Genomic DNA, 15,467 nt, shown 5'->3' on the forward strand with positions numbered 1-15,467 from the left:
TGAGCCCGCTAATCATTGGGTGTTCTCGCCAATCACAGTACGCCTCGCCTTGCAGCGACGCGCTCTCTTGGTCCACAAGCGGACAGATGGCGTCGGGAGGGCGGGTCCGGCCAGCCCACAGAGAAAGTCTGGAAGTGAACTCGGCCGGGTCCTGCCCTCTAGCCGCCCCGCCTCCAGGACTCTTTCCTGATCCAAGCTTATGAGCCTGCAGAGTAACAGGTGGTTGGAACCAGGAGCAAGAGTCGCGCCACCTTCCGCTCACCTCTGCACCGGGGGCCCCATTTTTACACTTGAGATCGGCTATTGCAATGCCTGCTGACCGCGCACACTTCGTGCCAGGAGCCCTAATTCTGAGGCATCGAGATAGAGGACTCGCCAAAGTAGCAGCGAGTACCAAAACAGTGTGGCTCAAATAAGTGTGCACGTGCCACTAAGTACTGCTTTAAATGATCAAAACCAAACGCAGTCTAGCAGGCTTTAAAGATTAGCCAGACAATAACGCCAGGCTCAGGCAGTTGGAAGGCCCCTTCTTTTTGATCCTCTTTTTGGTATCTGAGAGATGTGGTTTGGAGATCAGAGCTACGGACTAGTTTCTGTGTTCCTTTCTTCTCTGGACCGCACATCCCACTGCATGGAACCTGTCTTGCTTACGTGCAGCAACCATTCATTGTTCAGGCTGATAGAGACAGGACAGCATATCAGGGGGAGTAGTCCAGATGACTTTGGAGATGGCCTCTGTCCACTGAACCACTCCAACAGTGCTCTGTCAACGGCACCTGGTTCACCAGACACTTCGATTCTGCAGCTGCTGGGGCCTAATCTTCTCACCTACCCTGGAGAGGCTCAGGGAGGAGAAAGGAAACTCATCCCAGCAGAGTGGCCCTGCCCTGGTTCCCTCTGGGGCTCTTTCAGAAGTGGAGGTTTTCCGGTTCACCCCTGTGTGTGAGTGACTATTTCCCAAGGATCAAGTTCAGGAAGCAGGAGCATCAGATGCCAGTGGCTTTCTCGGACCTATAGCAGCATTTGACCAAAACAAGTTTCTGAGAGTTGTTCAGAGAAATGACATTTTTAATTTTTTTTTAACCTTTCCCAATATGGAAAAGGGAAAGGGGCCCTGCAGTAGCAATTCACATTTCCATGGTAACTAATTGTCTTACTGCATTTTCTGTTGCTATGACAGAATATCCGGGACTGGGTAATTTGCAAAGGAAAGAAGTTTATTTGGCTCATTGTTCTGGGGGTGGAAGAAGGCAGGATCGGGCAGTAGCATGTGGGAAGGGCCTTGTCCTGCGTCGTTTGCAGAAAGCAGAAGGGTAGGTGGGCTGTGGAAAGCAGAAAACACAGGCACCATACTTCGTAACCTGCTCAGTAGAAACTAATTCAATGAGAGTAATTGGTGCACCCCTCAAAAAGACTTCAACCCCTTTTAGTAACCTAACCACCTCAAAGGTCCAACCTCCTCTGAGCTTCACAGTGGTGAACAAAGGTTTGTGTCTGCTACTGCTAATATAAATGTACTTTAATGGATACATAAAACTTATCCAGACATATGGGTACTGTTTGAGGAACACACACACACACACACACACACACACACACACACACCAGAGAGAACGAGAGAAGTTGAGATTTAAATCAGGGTAAACATAGCTCAAACATTTGTCATCTCTGTAATGGTTTTCTTCTATTTTTGAGATCCATAGCACTCACCATATGCGTAGGGCCACTTTAACGTGTGACATCCACCAGAACTTCTCCTTCCTCTGAGTCAGTGCCCACCTCCCACCTCTCCCCATCCCACCTCCTGCAAACCACAGCTAAGCCACACACCTGTTTCCTCCTCCTGGGAAGCTCATCCCTCCCAATTATCTCTCGAACATTTAAAAGTTTTTTAAAAACCAATTTGGTGAGTTTTTTCTTCTTTTCTTCACACTTGGGCCACCTCCCCTCCATCTGGGAGGGCTGGGGCTTAGCCCACCCTGAGGATTAGCATCCTGCTACACTTGCGAGGCTCGGCCCAGATAGGCTTGCTCTAGCTGGACTTTGCCTCCTCATTCTTTATGGCCTCTAAGGACATGCTTGACTTGGTCATCCGCCCCTGCTGGCCACTGTCCAGGAGATTACAATGGCTTGGCTCTCAGGATGCTGCATAAGCTGCCACACAGGGACCAGAGTGGGGCAAGATCATGATGAGTAAAGATGAAACAAATCTTCCTGTGGCCAAGGGAAGAGATTTGAATAAAATTGCCTCTGACTGCACAGGGAGTCTCAGAAAGCACCACGCTGCCTTTTCCATGGAGCTGAAAAATGAACAAAGTCACAGGCAAATCTGAAAAGAACGGTAGAAGTGAGGGCAAATTAGCAAACTGGAAGATAACTAACTGGAGGGGTGGACAGTATATAATGAGGAGGGAAAACACATCACACAAAAGTGCATATGTTCACACACATAAAAAGGAGATGAGCAGGAGGAGGAGGGAGGGAGGGAGGAAGAGGAGTTAATGATTTGAAAAACCTCCCGAGGAGAGTGCTGTGCAACAGACAGACCAGAGGGGAAGCAAAGAGGAGAGAAGGGGGCAGTGACCCCAGGCTGCAGGTGTACCCTTTAACTCAAGGAAACGGAGACATCCTTGTGGGATTTCAGGAAGAAAGGGTCACAGCCAAAGGAGGGGAGCATGCTAGTGGTTCCAAGTTTCTGGGGGACTTTGGAACAACATCAAGGCTCCCTTCTCTGGGTTACGGGACTCATCTGTCAGGTAGAAGAAAAGGAACACGCAACATGGCAAGCAGCTGTGCTGAGCCGCTTTTTAGAGGGGAAGAGCCGTGAAGTTCTGCTCTGACCATGACATCCCAAAACATAGAGGCGGCTCCTAGACAGAGTACAGCCAGGAACAGGAAGTGGTGGCCAGTTTAGCTCTGATTTGATCTGCGCCAGTAACTCCCTGCTGGGCTGCCAAGTGAGGCTCTCAAAATATACACTGCAGGCTCCCGAGAAAGCCTATGTTGACCCACAATTAAAAAAATGTAATCTAGCTTCTCTTAGAGAAGTCAGGCCATTCTAGGATCACAACTGAGAAGTAGGCAAGAAGGGAAGAAGGAAGGGAGGGAGGGAGGAAGGGAGGGAGGGAGGGAGGAAGGAAGGAAGGAAGGAAGGAAGGAAGGAAGGAAGGAAGGAAGGAAGTCTGGTTGGTACTTGGAGAGAACACAGGGCATGAAAGTCTCCTTTTGGGAGACTTTATTTTTATTTATATTTATCTCCATTTATTTTTAATGCTTTAAAGGAAAAAAAGCCATTTATGACTCAGGAATCAGAAAGCTGCAGTTAGTGGGAAAGTGACCGTGAATTTCTGAATTAATGCAGAAGTTAGGCAGGGCTTAAGGACAAAGAAAGAAGCAGGATTGAGGAGGGTGTCTTAATGAGGGTTTCTGTCGCTGCGGTAAACACCACAACCCAACAACTAGGGGAAGAAGGGGTTTATTTCAGCTTGTGGGTCCAGAACACAGTCTACCATGAAGAAAGTTAAGGCAGAAACTCAAAACAGGAACCTGGAGGCAGAAACTGAAGCAGAAGCCATGGAGGAGTGCTGCTTACTGGCTTGCTTCTTATGGCTTGCTTAGCTTCCTTCTTATAGCACCAGGACCACCTGCCTTGTCTTCCTCCCACATCCTGATCCTGATCTCTTCCCATGATGTCATGATGTTCAGATTCTCCACTCAAGTGCCCCCCCACACACACACACATTGCAGCTCCCTTTTGCAGATAGCCCTCTCTGACTTCCTCCTGGGTCAAACTCACCCAGACTCACAGACACTAAGGGCAGGGACTGGTGAATTGTCTTCAGGAGAGCTGAGCTGGAACCTTTTCAGGCCACTAGTATACTAGAAAATGAATCATCTGTATCAGGTCCTGATTGCCGAATCCTGTGAATGGTACCATGCATGCATGAATGCAGGCCTGGGTGTCTGGGTGGACCTTAGATATAATCGCTGGTGTACGTCTGGAGAGATCATCAAGAGGTTTGGACCACACAGAGGAGAAGATGAACCTGGAATAAAGAGAGATCAAAGATGCTGTACTTGGATGGATGTGGTGTCAATTGGCCACCACTGGAAGCTGGAAGGAGCAAACCGACTTCTCCTTGGTGGCAGCGTAGCCACAGTGACTTCAGAGGGCTGACTCCAGAATGGTGGTAGGTACATCTCTGTGGTTGGAAGCCACCACGTTATCACAAGGCAGCCACAGGAAGTGGACAGCCAATGACAGCATGCCAGAGTTGTGGCTCTGTGGTACCTGATACCCAGCCAAGTTCCCATAGATAAGCTTGGGTGGGGTATGAAAATTCTGGTCTTTTACAAAGATGACCTTGGGGAAAAGGTGGTCAACCCCTTGCCATTTGAACAGACAGTCATCAAATGAAAGACACAAGTGCTCACAGGATAAGCAAGCAGCACTGTGGCCCAAGTGACCAGGTCAAATGCTTTAGAGACTTAACATATGTGGTGGTTTGAAAGAAAATGGCCCCCATATGGAGGTGTGACTTTGCTGGCGTAGGTATGACCTTGTTGGAGGAAGTGTGTCACTGTGGAGGTGGGCTTTGAGGTCTCCTGTGGTCAAGCTATGCCCAGCACACCGTTCACTTCTTGATGTCTGTAGAACTCTCAGCTCCTGCTCCAGCACCGTGTCTGCCTGCATGCTGCCATGTCCCGTCCCACCATGATGACAATGGACTAAACCTCTGAAACTGTAAGTCAGCCCCAGTTAAATTTTTTCTTTTATAAGAAAACATTTTTTTTTTCTGCCGTGGTCATGGTGTCTCTTCAGTGCAATAGAAACCCTAATGAAGGCACCATTTCCATTCCCATAGCCTGAATCCGGGAGCTTTTAGTCCTATGGGTTGATAGTGATAACACAGGGAGCAGGTCAGGATTGGGGGACCAGCTGCATCAGCACCCAATGAGATAGGCCTAGGCATCTTCATTTTATTAGGGTCCCTGGAGACTATGATATATAGGGTCACTGTACTGACTAGTTTTACGTCAGTTTCACACAGGAAGAGTCACCTGGGAAGAGGGACCCTTAAATGATTGACATGTGGACAAGTCTGTAGTGCAGTTTCTTAATTAGTGGTTGATTTGAGAGGACCCAACTCATTGTAGGTGGTGCCACACCTAGGCAAGTGGTGCTGGGCTCTTCTATAAGAAATTAGGCTGAGCAAACCATGAGAGCAAGCCAGTAAGCGGCACTCCCCCATGGCCTCTGCATCAGCTCCTGCATCCAGGTTCCTGCCCTATTTGAGTACCTGTGTTGACTTCTGTCAGTGACTGGACTGTGACGTGGAACTATAAGCTAAATAAACCCTTTCTTGCATGCATTACTTGTATTCATAGTGTTTTGTCATGACAATAGATACAAATACAAACACTTTAACTGCTAAGTCAGCTGGTCTTAATGGGATCAGTCACCATGCCAACAGTATTACCGCTGTCAAAGTAGAAATGCAGAGCCCAACCCTAGACCACCCAGCTCAAAACTTTGCTCTAACAAGATGCCTGTGAGACCTGGAGTCACCACTGTAGGCAGGAGGCCCTCATCCCACAGCACCCTGGGGGAGCATGATTCCCAATCCCAGCAGCTGAGCTGGAAGACTGAGTTCCGCAGGAGTCTGGGCAGAAGTGCACGTGAACACCTTGAACATCTGGCAGTCCTGGGACTCCCCCAGTCATGCTAAGCTCATCCCTCCCCAGCTCCCAGTGCAGGCTTCCCAGGCTTTGCCTATATCCCGTTGTGTTGCTGTTTGGGCTCCGTGAATCTTCCTGTAACCTATCTGTCCCTCCTGTCAAAGATGGAGGTTCCTAAGGGTCACAGTGCACAGCCGCCTAGTGGCAGAGCCTCTGCTTTCCCATCCTTCTCCACCCCCCCCCACCTTCCAGCATGGCCCTGGGCAGCACCCCCACCCCCACCCCTTTTCTATCTTTCCCTCCTTCGGCCGAGTGGCACCCACTCCATAGTCTTCTGGGAATCACAGTACAAGGAGTGGGAGTCTGAGGTGGTGATGGTCACACAGCTCGTGTCTCAGGGCTGTGTGCTCCGTCAGGCCCACGACTACCAACACCTCCACACTCCCCAATGTGCACACACACCCCCATTGTCTCTCGGAGCTCTGAGCCTCTGTGTGAGTCTGAGTCGTGATTTACCCACCTCTGAAGGTAGAGAGTGACAGCCAACCGTGTACCACCACCACTTGCTAGTGAGTCACCCGATGCATTGGGAAATTTCATGTGGGCAGAGTGTGGGGGAGCTGTGAGAAAGGCGAGGCCCCTCGGAGGAGGACCATTGTCTGAGGATGTCTGCTCCTAGGCAGCCCACTGAGGTACTACATAGAGGCAGGTGACTTCCTGTGTCCAGGTCCTTATCTGCATCATGTGTAATGACCATGAAAGTCCACACAGGACTCGCGCTTCAGGGGTGGCAGTTCAGGTCCCAGAGTGTCACAGGGATGGACACAGCAGCAGTGGCACTACAGACTGTGCGCGCCAACGTACCTGTCCTGTCCCTGTGTCTATCTTGTTCTCAGAAGAGGCAGGAAGGCTATAGCTACTTAGACAGCTACTGCTGTGTTCCATAGGCCTCTCTACTACTAAGGCAAGAGTGAGAGGGTCTGAGGCAACCCCCCCTCCAGGGACCAATGGCTAGCTGCTGGGAAACTAGAAATAGAAGAACTGGTTAGGCTCCCGGGGGGGGGGGGGAATGCTGGGAAGAGCCAATAAAGAAACAATGCTGATGCAGATTCCTGCAGGAAGAAGGCTTGCCTTCAGATTTGAGCATCAATCATGGAAGGCTCCCAGGAGGAGGTGCTGACTCCCTTCCTCCCCCTTTGTCCTCTTCTTCCTTGGCTTTGTTTGTTTGTTTTTGAAGGTAGGATTTCTCTGTGTAACAGCTCTGGCTGTCCTGGAACTCACTTTGTAGACCAAGCTGGCCTTGAACTCACAGCTATCTGCCTGCTTCTGCCTCCCAATGCTGGGATTACAGGCTTGAGCCACCACTGCCCAGATAGTCCACTGCTTTTTAAATAAACTTCATTGTTTGGAGAGGTTTAAGCTTCACAGCAAAACAGAGCAATACTGGATATCACATCACCCCTCCCTCTCTCTGCCCGCTCTCTCCAACTGTGCACTTCCAGCTCCCAGCAGGACCAGCAGATCATTATCTCCCTGGAGCTGGACCTTCCCTCTGGGATCTCCGTCCTGGATGCTCACTCTCTGGGTTTAGACAAAGGAACCACGAAGGCTCAGGAAGAATGTGTCTAGTCTGTCCACTGTTCCTTTGTCCCCACTGTTCTCCTTGCCTGGATGACATGGAGCACCCCAGTGACAGCTCCCTCTTAGTGTCTGTAGCTAGATGACTTCCCCATGGCCCCCATGGTTCTTTTTCCTCTGGTGCTGAGTGACATTTCATTTTCAGGACCCTGTGGCTTCTTCACCCAGTTACAGCTCAAGGTGCCTTGGTTTCCAAGACCAATTTCCTTTAAGTCAGATGGCTGATCCTGGACAAGGACATCAGTGAGTCCGGCATATGGGGTGCCCTTAGAGCTGCAGAAATCCCATGATCCCCTCTGAGCACCCCCTCCACAGACTCTGGGCTGCTGAGCTGGCCCAGTGCAGCATGGCACACGGTGGTCGGCCAGAGCTGGTGGTCTGTAGTCACTCCAGGGGTCAGTGGCACCCTTCTCTGAGTGCTTGGGGCACACCCATACCCAATGGCTCATTTCATCCGCGGGACAACCTCGGGAAGAGAGCCTGAAAGATATACCCAGAGCTACTATGGACACCTTCTGGGTCCAAGTGTTCCCAAACTTTGCTACAACATGCCCCACCCTCAGTGTTCCAAACGCAACAGGTGTGCCAGGAACATTTCCTGTGGCTCCAGAGAAGAAACACTAAGAACATCGCACACACCCAGGCTCCGGGTTGGGGGCAGTGCATGGCAACCGCCCCTACTTCTGCTGTGAAGTGCTTTCACCCCCAAGCCCCCACTCTCTTCCTTACAAAGCCCGGGGGCTGGTGGGAGGGGAACGCCTTGTTCTGTGTCGCAGGAAACAATAGAGGAAAATCTTCAGCAATGCAGAACTTCAGATTTGAGGGGGCACTGAAAATTACCCCAATTCAGAAGCAGCTCAAACTTCCAACGCCCTCCAGGCTCAGCAGCAGAGACTGCTTAGACCTGTGGAGACATGGCGCACGGGGGGGGGGGGGGGGGGGCGTAAAAGGTTTCAGTTGCTGGCAGGAGTCTTGTAGACAGTTGAGACGCCACCTCACCTCTGACACTCTTTTTGAGTTCTTCATATAATCTTTATATGTGCCGTCAGATGTCTGTCTAGCAGAGATTTTCTCCCACTGTGCATTCTGTCTCCACTTGGTTAATTGTTTCTTTGCTGCACACATGCTTTTAAAGTTCCTGGGATCCTGTTGTCTGCTCCTGCTATTACTCCCTAGGCATTTGGAGTTCTTTTCAGAAAGTCTTTGCTGGTGCCAAGATCTAAAATATTTTCCCTTTGTTTTCCTGTAACAGCTTCAAAGTTTGAGGTCTTACATTAAGGCTGTTGATCCATTTAAATTTTTTTTTTTTTTGCATGGGGCAAGAGTCAGGGATCTAGTTTCACCCTTTCTGTGTGGCTATCCAGTTTTCCTGCACATGCTTTGAAGAGTCAGTCCTTTCTTCAGTGTAGATTTTTGGACCCTTCCTCAAACATCAGGTGGCTGGAGCTTTTTGGGTTTGTTTAGGTCCTGTGTCTGTTGGCCTGCTTGTTTGCATTTGTGACGGTGCCATGCTGTTTCTGCTATTGTAGCTCTGTAATATAACTTGAATGTAGATCTTCTGGTACCTGCCACACTGCTCCCTTTGCTCAGGATTGCTTTGGCTATTCAGAATCTAAGGTGTTTCCATTTCGATCTGTGGTCTTTTTTGTTTCTATTTGCGCACAGAATGACACAGGAATTTCGATGGAGAATATTGAATCTGAATGTTGCTTTGTATATAGCTGTTTTCACAATATTAATTCTGCTGGTCCATCTTTGAACATGGGAAGTCTTCCCATCTCGTAGGGGCTTCTGTAGTTTTCCTCCTTCAGTGCCTAAAATCTTTTTCTCTTTTCCCTGGGGAAGGAAAGGTTTTGTTTGCCTTCCATATCCAGAGTAAGCCTAGCATTGCCTAAAATCTTAATTGTAAAGATCCCATGGCCCCTTGGTTAGGCTATTTCTGGGTGTGTAATTTTTTGACAGTATTGCGAATGGGAATGTTTTCCTGTTATTTTTCAGCATGTCCAGTGTTACTGCTCCTAACGATTGTTGGTTTTTCATGTTGATTTTGTATCTACTTTACTAAACATGTTTTTTTTCCATCTAAAGGTTTTCTAATATGGTTTCTAGGCTGTTAGATTTTATTTTAATTAAAAAAAAGTGTGTGTGTGTGTGTGTGTATGTGTGTATGTGTGTAGAAGGATATTAGGTCCACATGCTCACAGATAGTGATAGAGAAGCCAGAATTGTTAAACATGGCCATTTTTTTTTTCTAATGAAAGGGATGTGCATACCTGTTTTCCATCCAGATGACTGGGAGGGATGCTGTTTAATAGCTTTTTTTTCTCTCTCTCTGTAGATCCAGGGCTCACCTGAATAACCCCATTCTTATGAAAGAGGTCCCGTATACTTTGCAAAAGACTTTGCTATTACAAACCCTTCCTCCCGAGACCCTCATCCCGAGCACTGTTTCTCAGTCAGCGGAACCCATTCTTTTGTTTGTTTGTTTTTCGAGACAGGGTTTCTCTGTAGCTTTGAAACCTGTCCCGGAACTAGCTCTTGTAGACCAGGCTGGCCTGAACTCACAAAGATCCTCCTGCCTCTGCCTCCCAATTGCTGGGATGAAAGGCATATACCACCACTGCCCGGTTGGAACCCATTCTTACGGGAGAGGTCACAGGCGATTTGCAAAGGCCTTGTGCTTTGGAGAGGGGTTTTGATGTTGTCATGCCTTAAGCTTTATTGTGCTCATTGTCATGAGGAAATCTTTTCCAAAGTTGTGCTGTCTTTAAATATGTCAAAACCAAACCACCTGGGGTCAGACTCCAGCAGTTTGAACCAACCTCGCTAAGTCGTGCTGAGCTGGTTTCCTTCTTGCTTCCTGCTGTTTGTTTCTCTGCCATCAGTAGAGCTCACAGGGACCCCACAATCAGGCTTGGTGCCTTTGCCTGCAGAGCCATCTCATTGTTCTTCCTCCATATTAATTTTTGAGACACCTGGCTTTTCAAAACCATCAGCTAAACTGCATCTCTTTCGCTACTCTCAGTCTCTAGGACTCTTGTTACGAATGGAGATTATTGTTTCTCACAATGAACACATTGCATGCCCTTTGTGTCCGCTCTTCCTTCTGCCTGGCTGCTGTTCCTAAGTCCATACAGCCATCCCCAAATTTCATGTTTCTGATTCATGAGCCGCCTCCTGGGGCGTTCCCTGACCACCACATGCCTGTCCTATGTCCTGCCCTCCTGGCTGCCACAGGCTCATTCATAGGACATTGTCTGCCTGCCCTTCCCAAGAACAGGGGCCTATTACTAGGCAGACATGTTAGGACCATGGGCAGCTCCTGTGTCCTGGCCTTCCTTTGCCAAGGCCAACACACTGCTCCCGGAAGGGTTGATGCGTGCTGATTGCCCTAGTCCATGGGCTTCAGATGAAGCAACAACACTGGGGTGCTGCTCCTGGCTTTTTGACAGTTGGGTTCCATTGCTTGTTCTACCAGTGTCTGGCCCATAAGGTATGGCTGTTTCCTTCCCTGGGCCTCAGCTCCTCCATCTTTGAATGACTACATGGATTTCCTGCTTCATTCCATGCTTCCCCACTGAGGTTCAGAGTCTTTGCAGCAAAGTGCTGTTTGTTCCCAACCTTGAGGATTGGAAACCTTCACACCCAGGGTGGCAGAACCCCAATTCTGGCAAGCCCCAGGTCTCCCAGGGCCAATCACAGGCAAGGAGTGTGTTCTACTTGTGGACATTGGGATGTAGAGGCGTATTCCATTTCCTCGCCAAGTTCTGGGGCCTAGCACAGAAGGCTGCAGAAAAAAATGACCTCCACAGTCTGAGCCACTGCCTTGGAACCAGAAGGGACCCCGGGAACCTGGTAGCCCAAATATCTGTACATCATGCACGGGGACACTCAGCCCAGACAGGAGACAGGGTTGGTCACAGTGGGAGCAGTACAAACAGCAGGCGTCTAAGGCCTAGGTCCCTGGGCCCAGCATGTTGGCCTGTGCCCTGGGGATTCTGTGATGGGAAACCAACCTCTTATTTTTGATCGACAGGTCCATCTCAAGGACTTTTCCAATGAAACACATTTGTTGTTGGGCAGAGGCTTGTATACCCGTCTAGGTGGAAAATTATCTGTTTTGAATATGTTTTCCTTCCAGACTGTCTGGCAAACCGGTTATCTAATGCTTAGCTCTGGTGCCCTCCTGTGGCCACGTTGAAAACAGCAATAGGTGAAACTAAATTTCCCAAGCAAACTTAACTCAGGTTAAGTTCGCTGTCTGTTTCTTGCCTAGGGCTTCATGTCCTCTGGGAATGTTATCAGGACATGGATGCCATCGCAGCAGACCTGGGCGTGGTTGGGATTCCGCATTTATAACGAGCATCCAGTCACGGTTACGCAGGTGCTGGGGCACAGAACCGGCCAGACCTGGGAGGAAGGTTGCTAGGGATTCACACCTTGCCCTCAGGTACAGGCAGGAAGTATCTCCCTCTCTTCACCTCCTGTCAGAAGAAGGACGGAGCTGGGACTCCCCTGGGATATACGCTGGGGAGCTAACTCCAGGCTGGAGCTCCCTCACCCACAGTGACACGTAGCAGACTCTTGAGGGAATGTAGTCTATGCTGAGGGTACTGCAGCCCCGAGTCACAGAGCACAGGGAGCTTAAGGAGCTTGAGGGACCCAGTTTAAAATAATGCAGGACACTTGTTCTGAGGGCAAGCGATCATGCTGGCAAGGGCATGGCATAGGGTACTTATCCCTTTAAATTTGATTATTTACAGACTGTGGTAGGGGCAATATTAAGGATGGGTGACACATGTCTTAGGGTTTCGATTGCTATGAAGAGACACCATGACTGAAAGGGACTCTCACCCAGTGGGGGCTCCCTCCCAGACCCCAGATTAGGCACAAACCACACCCAAACACCTGTTTTCACAGAGAAATCTTTTATTAAGCAGGGAAGAAAAATTAAAACGACTGCTTTCTGACTCAGGCAGAAAAACAGCAGCAAATGACCTTGCAGGTGTAATTTTTTGAAAGAGAAAGAGCAGAGGTAATTGTTAGACTGGGCTAGAATGAGGTGGGAGAGGGTATGGAGGATGAGGAAGAAGGGGAAGGGAGCAGGGGTGTTTGTCCTGGAGGGACAAGGGACTGCCTCTGGATAGAGAGGAGACAGATGTGGCACATAAAACAAACAAACAAACAAAAAACGGCAGTTTATAAAGATAAAGGGGGAACCTCCGTGTTAGAATGAGATGAGCCAAGGCGGGGTGGGGGCCTTTTGATTGCTGGATTTCAATACTTTGATGACTGGATGGACCTTGGTAGTCAGTTTCAGGAACAGGAAGTGGTCAAATAAGGGAATAGACCTTGGTGGCTTCCTTTAGAAATGCAATCTAATGGTTTTTAGCAAGGCAGAGGGAATTGGGGAGAAGGGCAAAGCCTGCCAGAGCAATGTTCGAGTGGGCTAGTGTCCCTTCAGCCACAGCAACTCTTATAAAGGGAAACATTTAATTGGGTCTGGCTTACAGTTCAGAGGTTTAATTCATTATCATCATAGCCAAAAGCATGGTGGCATGCAGGCACACATGGTACTGGAAAGGTAGTTGAGAGGTCTCTATCTGGTCCCACAGGCAGCAGGAAGAGAGCACCACAGTGGGTCTGGCTTGAGCATCTGAGACCTCAAAGTCTGCTCCTAGTGACACACTTCTTCCAACAACACCACATCTACTCCAACAAGGTCACACCTTCTAATAGTGACATTCCCTCTAGGCCTTCAGGCCAACACACAGCATAAACATGTAAAGTGTACCCTACTTTGCTTCCCATTGCTGTGAAAAATACCATGACCAACACCAGCCCTGGAAGGAAAGGGTTTAGTTCATCTTAACACTTGCAGGTCACACCCCATCACCAAGGGAAGTCAGGGAAGGATCTCAAGAAGGAAGAAATCTGGAGGCAAGATGTGAAGCAAAGAACATGGAGAAATCTGCTTATGGCTTGCTCTCTTTGGCTTTTAAACACAGCCCAGGGCACCTGGGTCTTTCTCTGCTTCCTGACATCAACCTCAGACCTCCACACACACACACACCTGCATGCGTCTGCATATACCCCTATAGACAGGCAGATCATGTATACATTTAACACAAATAAGTGTGTGCACGCACACACACCCCTCATATAATCTTAAATCTGGGCTCCACAGGAGATAAATAACATGGTGTTTTTCTTTCTGAGTTTGGCTTCTTCCAATTACCAAAGTAATTTCCAGTCCCATCCATTTTTATGCAAATGCTGTGGTTTCATTAGCATAAAATTCCATTAGGCACATGAACCTGTGTTCATTATCTATCTGTCCCTCTGTTGGGCATCTGGATGACTTCCATTTCCTGGCATTCACGAGAAGTGCAGCAATAGCCCCGGGTGTTTGAGGATCTCTGTGGTGGGATCCCGCATCCTACATGTAGGTTCCTGGGAGGGGTCTAGCTGGGTCACATGTTACCTCTGTGTTCAGCATTTGAAGAAGCTTTATGTTGCTGTCCTTGGTCTCTGGGCTCTGACTGCATCCTTCCAAACCTCTGTCAAGTTCACTGTCTGCACCCTCAGTTCTGGTCTTGGCTGTAGCTAGACAGTTCACACATAACCACCTCTGGGCCAGGCTTCCAGGATGGAGAGCCAGTGGTCTCCCATGTTCTCAGGATGGTCTGAGCATTAACCCCACAGGACCCTTCCCACCTTCTGGGATCCCCACAGTTACCGTCACTATCACTATCACCAGCAGCAACCCTAACCTGCTGCCCAGCGCCAGCCAGCTGTGCCAGCTCCCATGTTTCTCTCTCTCTCTCTCTCTCTCTCTCTCTCTCTCTCTCTCTCTCTCTCTGTGTGTGTGTGTGTGTGTGTGTGTGTGTGTGTGGTGTACTCGGACATCCCACTGTCCCAAAACACAAATCCAAAGACAAAGGGCAGAAGGTTCAAGATGGTGACAGTGGAGCATCTGACCCAGGTCCTTGTAAGAATGGTTCCTGTGTTCTGAGAGGCCACTCCCCGCCCCACCTGCCTTGGCTGTGGTTTGCCATCTTCAGTCCCTGCCTCTTCCACAGACCTACAGCAGGCAGAGCTCCATGGCCCTCTTGTGTTGTTGCTGGTCTGCTGGACTAGAGAGAGGCCAGCACTCAGGGTGGGGATTCCTAACGACTTGGTTCCAAATGAGGGCATGAGAGTAAGGACTTCAGGGAGTGATGCCTGAGGTTTTCATTTTTAATTTTTATTTTTGACGTAGTATTTTGACAGGGTCTCCGGCCCAGGCTGGCCCTCAACTTATTATGCAGTGGAGAATGACCTTGAACTTCTGATCCTGTCTCCACTGCTCAGATGTTGGGATTCCAGGTGTGCACTATCACGTCTGGTTTATGCAAGCTTTATGCACGTTAGCTGAACACTCAATCAGCTAAGCTGTCCGGCCCTGAGCTCTGCCTGAAGTTGTGAGAGTAGAGTTCATGGCCAGTGGAGAAGTTTTGACAGTGGGGCCCAGCTGTTTAAGACATGAGATGAAAAAGAAGACAAATTGTCCGAGTCACTCCTGAGGGGGACTAACCCTGTCTCTCAAGAACTCAGTCATGATGGGTCTCTGTCCAGGATCACCTGAGATGTGTGTTTCTTACTGGGCCATGGTGTGAGAAGTTTGAGTCCTACCGCGTCCCAGCTCAGCTCACTAGGGACCATACCAGTCCCCACTGAACTGGGATCTGCATTCCCTGGGAGTTTCCCATCTACACAGAGCACCCCTGTGTCCAAGGCCACTCTGGTCCTATTCTGTGCCTGTCACCCTGTCATTTGGTTTCCCGGGGGATCTTTAAGTGCATACAGAGAAGCATGTCCTGTCTAGGTCTGACCTTCAGGAATCTGGTCAGGAGGGCGTCTGGTGGCTGATCAGTTGGGATTGCATGTCAGTGCAGAGGTGGGGACTGTAGCCCACATCCCTGTCATACCCTCTGTATCCTTGGTCTCCCTAGTCTTATCTGGTGGTCCTGACTTGACCTAGCCCCAATTCAACCCCAAATAGAGGATGAGTTCAAGACAAGCCTGGGCTGCAGAGTGTGGCTCTGTTCAGGGTCGGATGCTGCCTTCCTAGGGCAGGAGATACAGAGCAAGTGAGGGGTCCAGCAGGA

Source organism: Chionomys nivalis, chromosome 6 (assembly GCF_950005125.1).
Source record: "Chionomys nivalis chromosome 6, mChiNiv1.1, whole genome shotgun sequence".
Lineage (NCBI taxonomy): Eukaryota > Metazoa > Chordata > Mammalia > Rodentia > Cricetidae > Chionomys > Chionomys nivalis.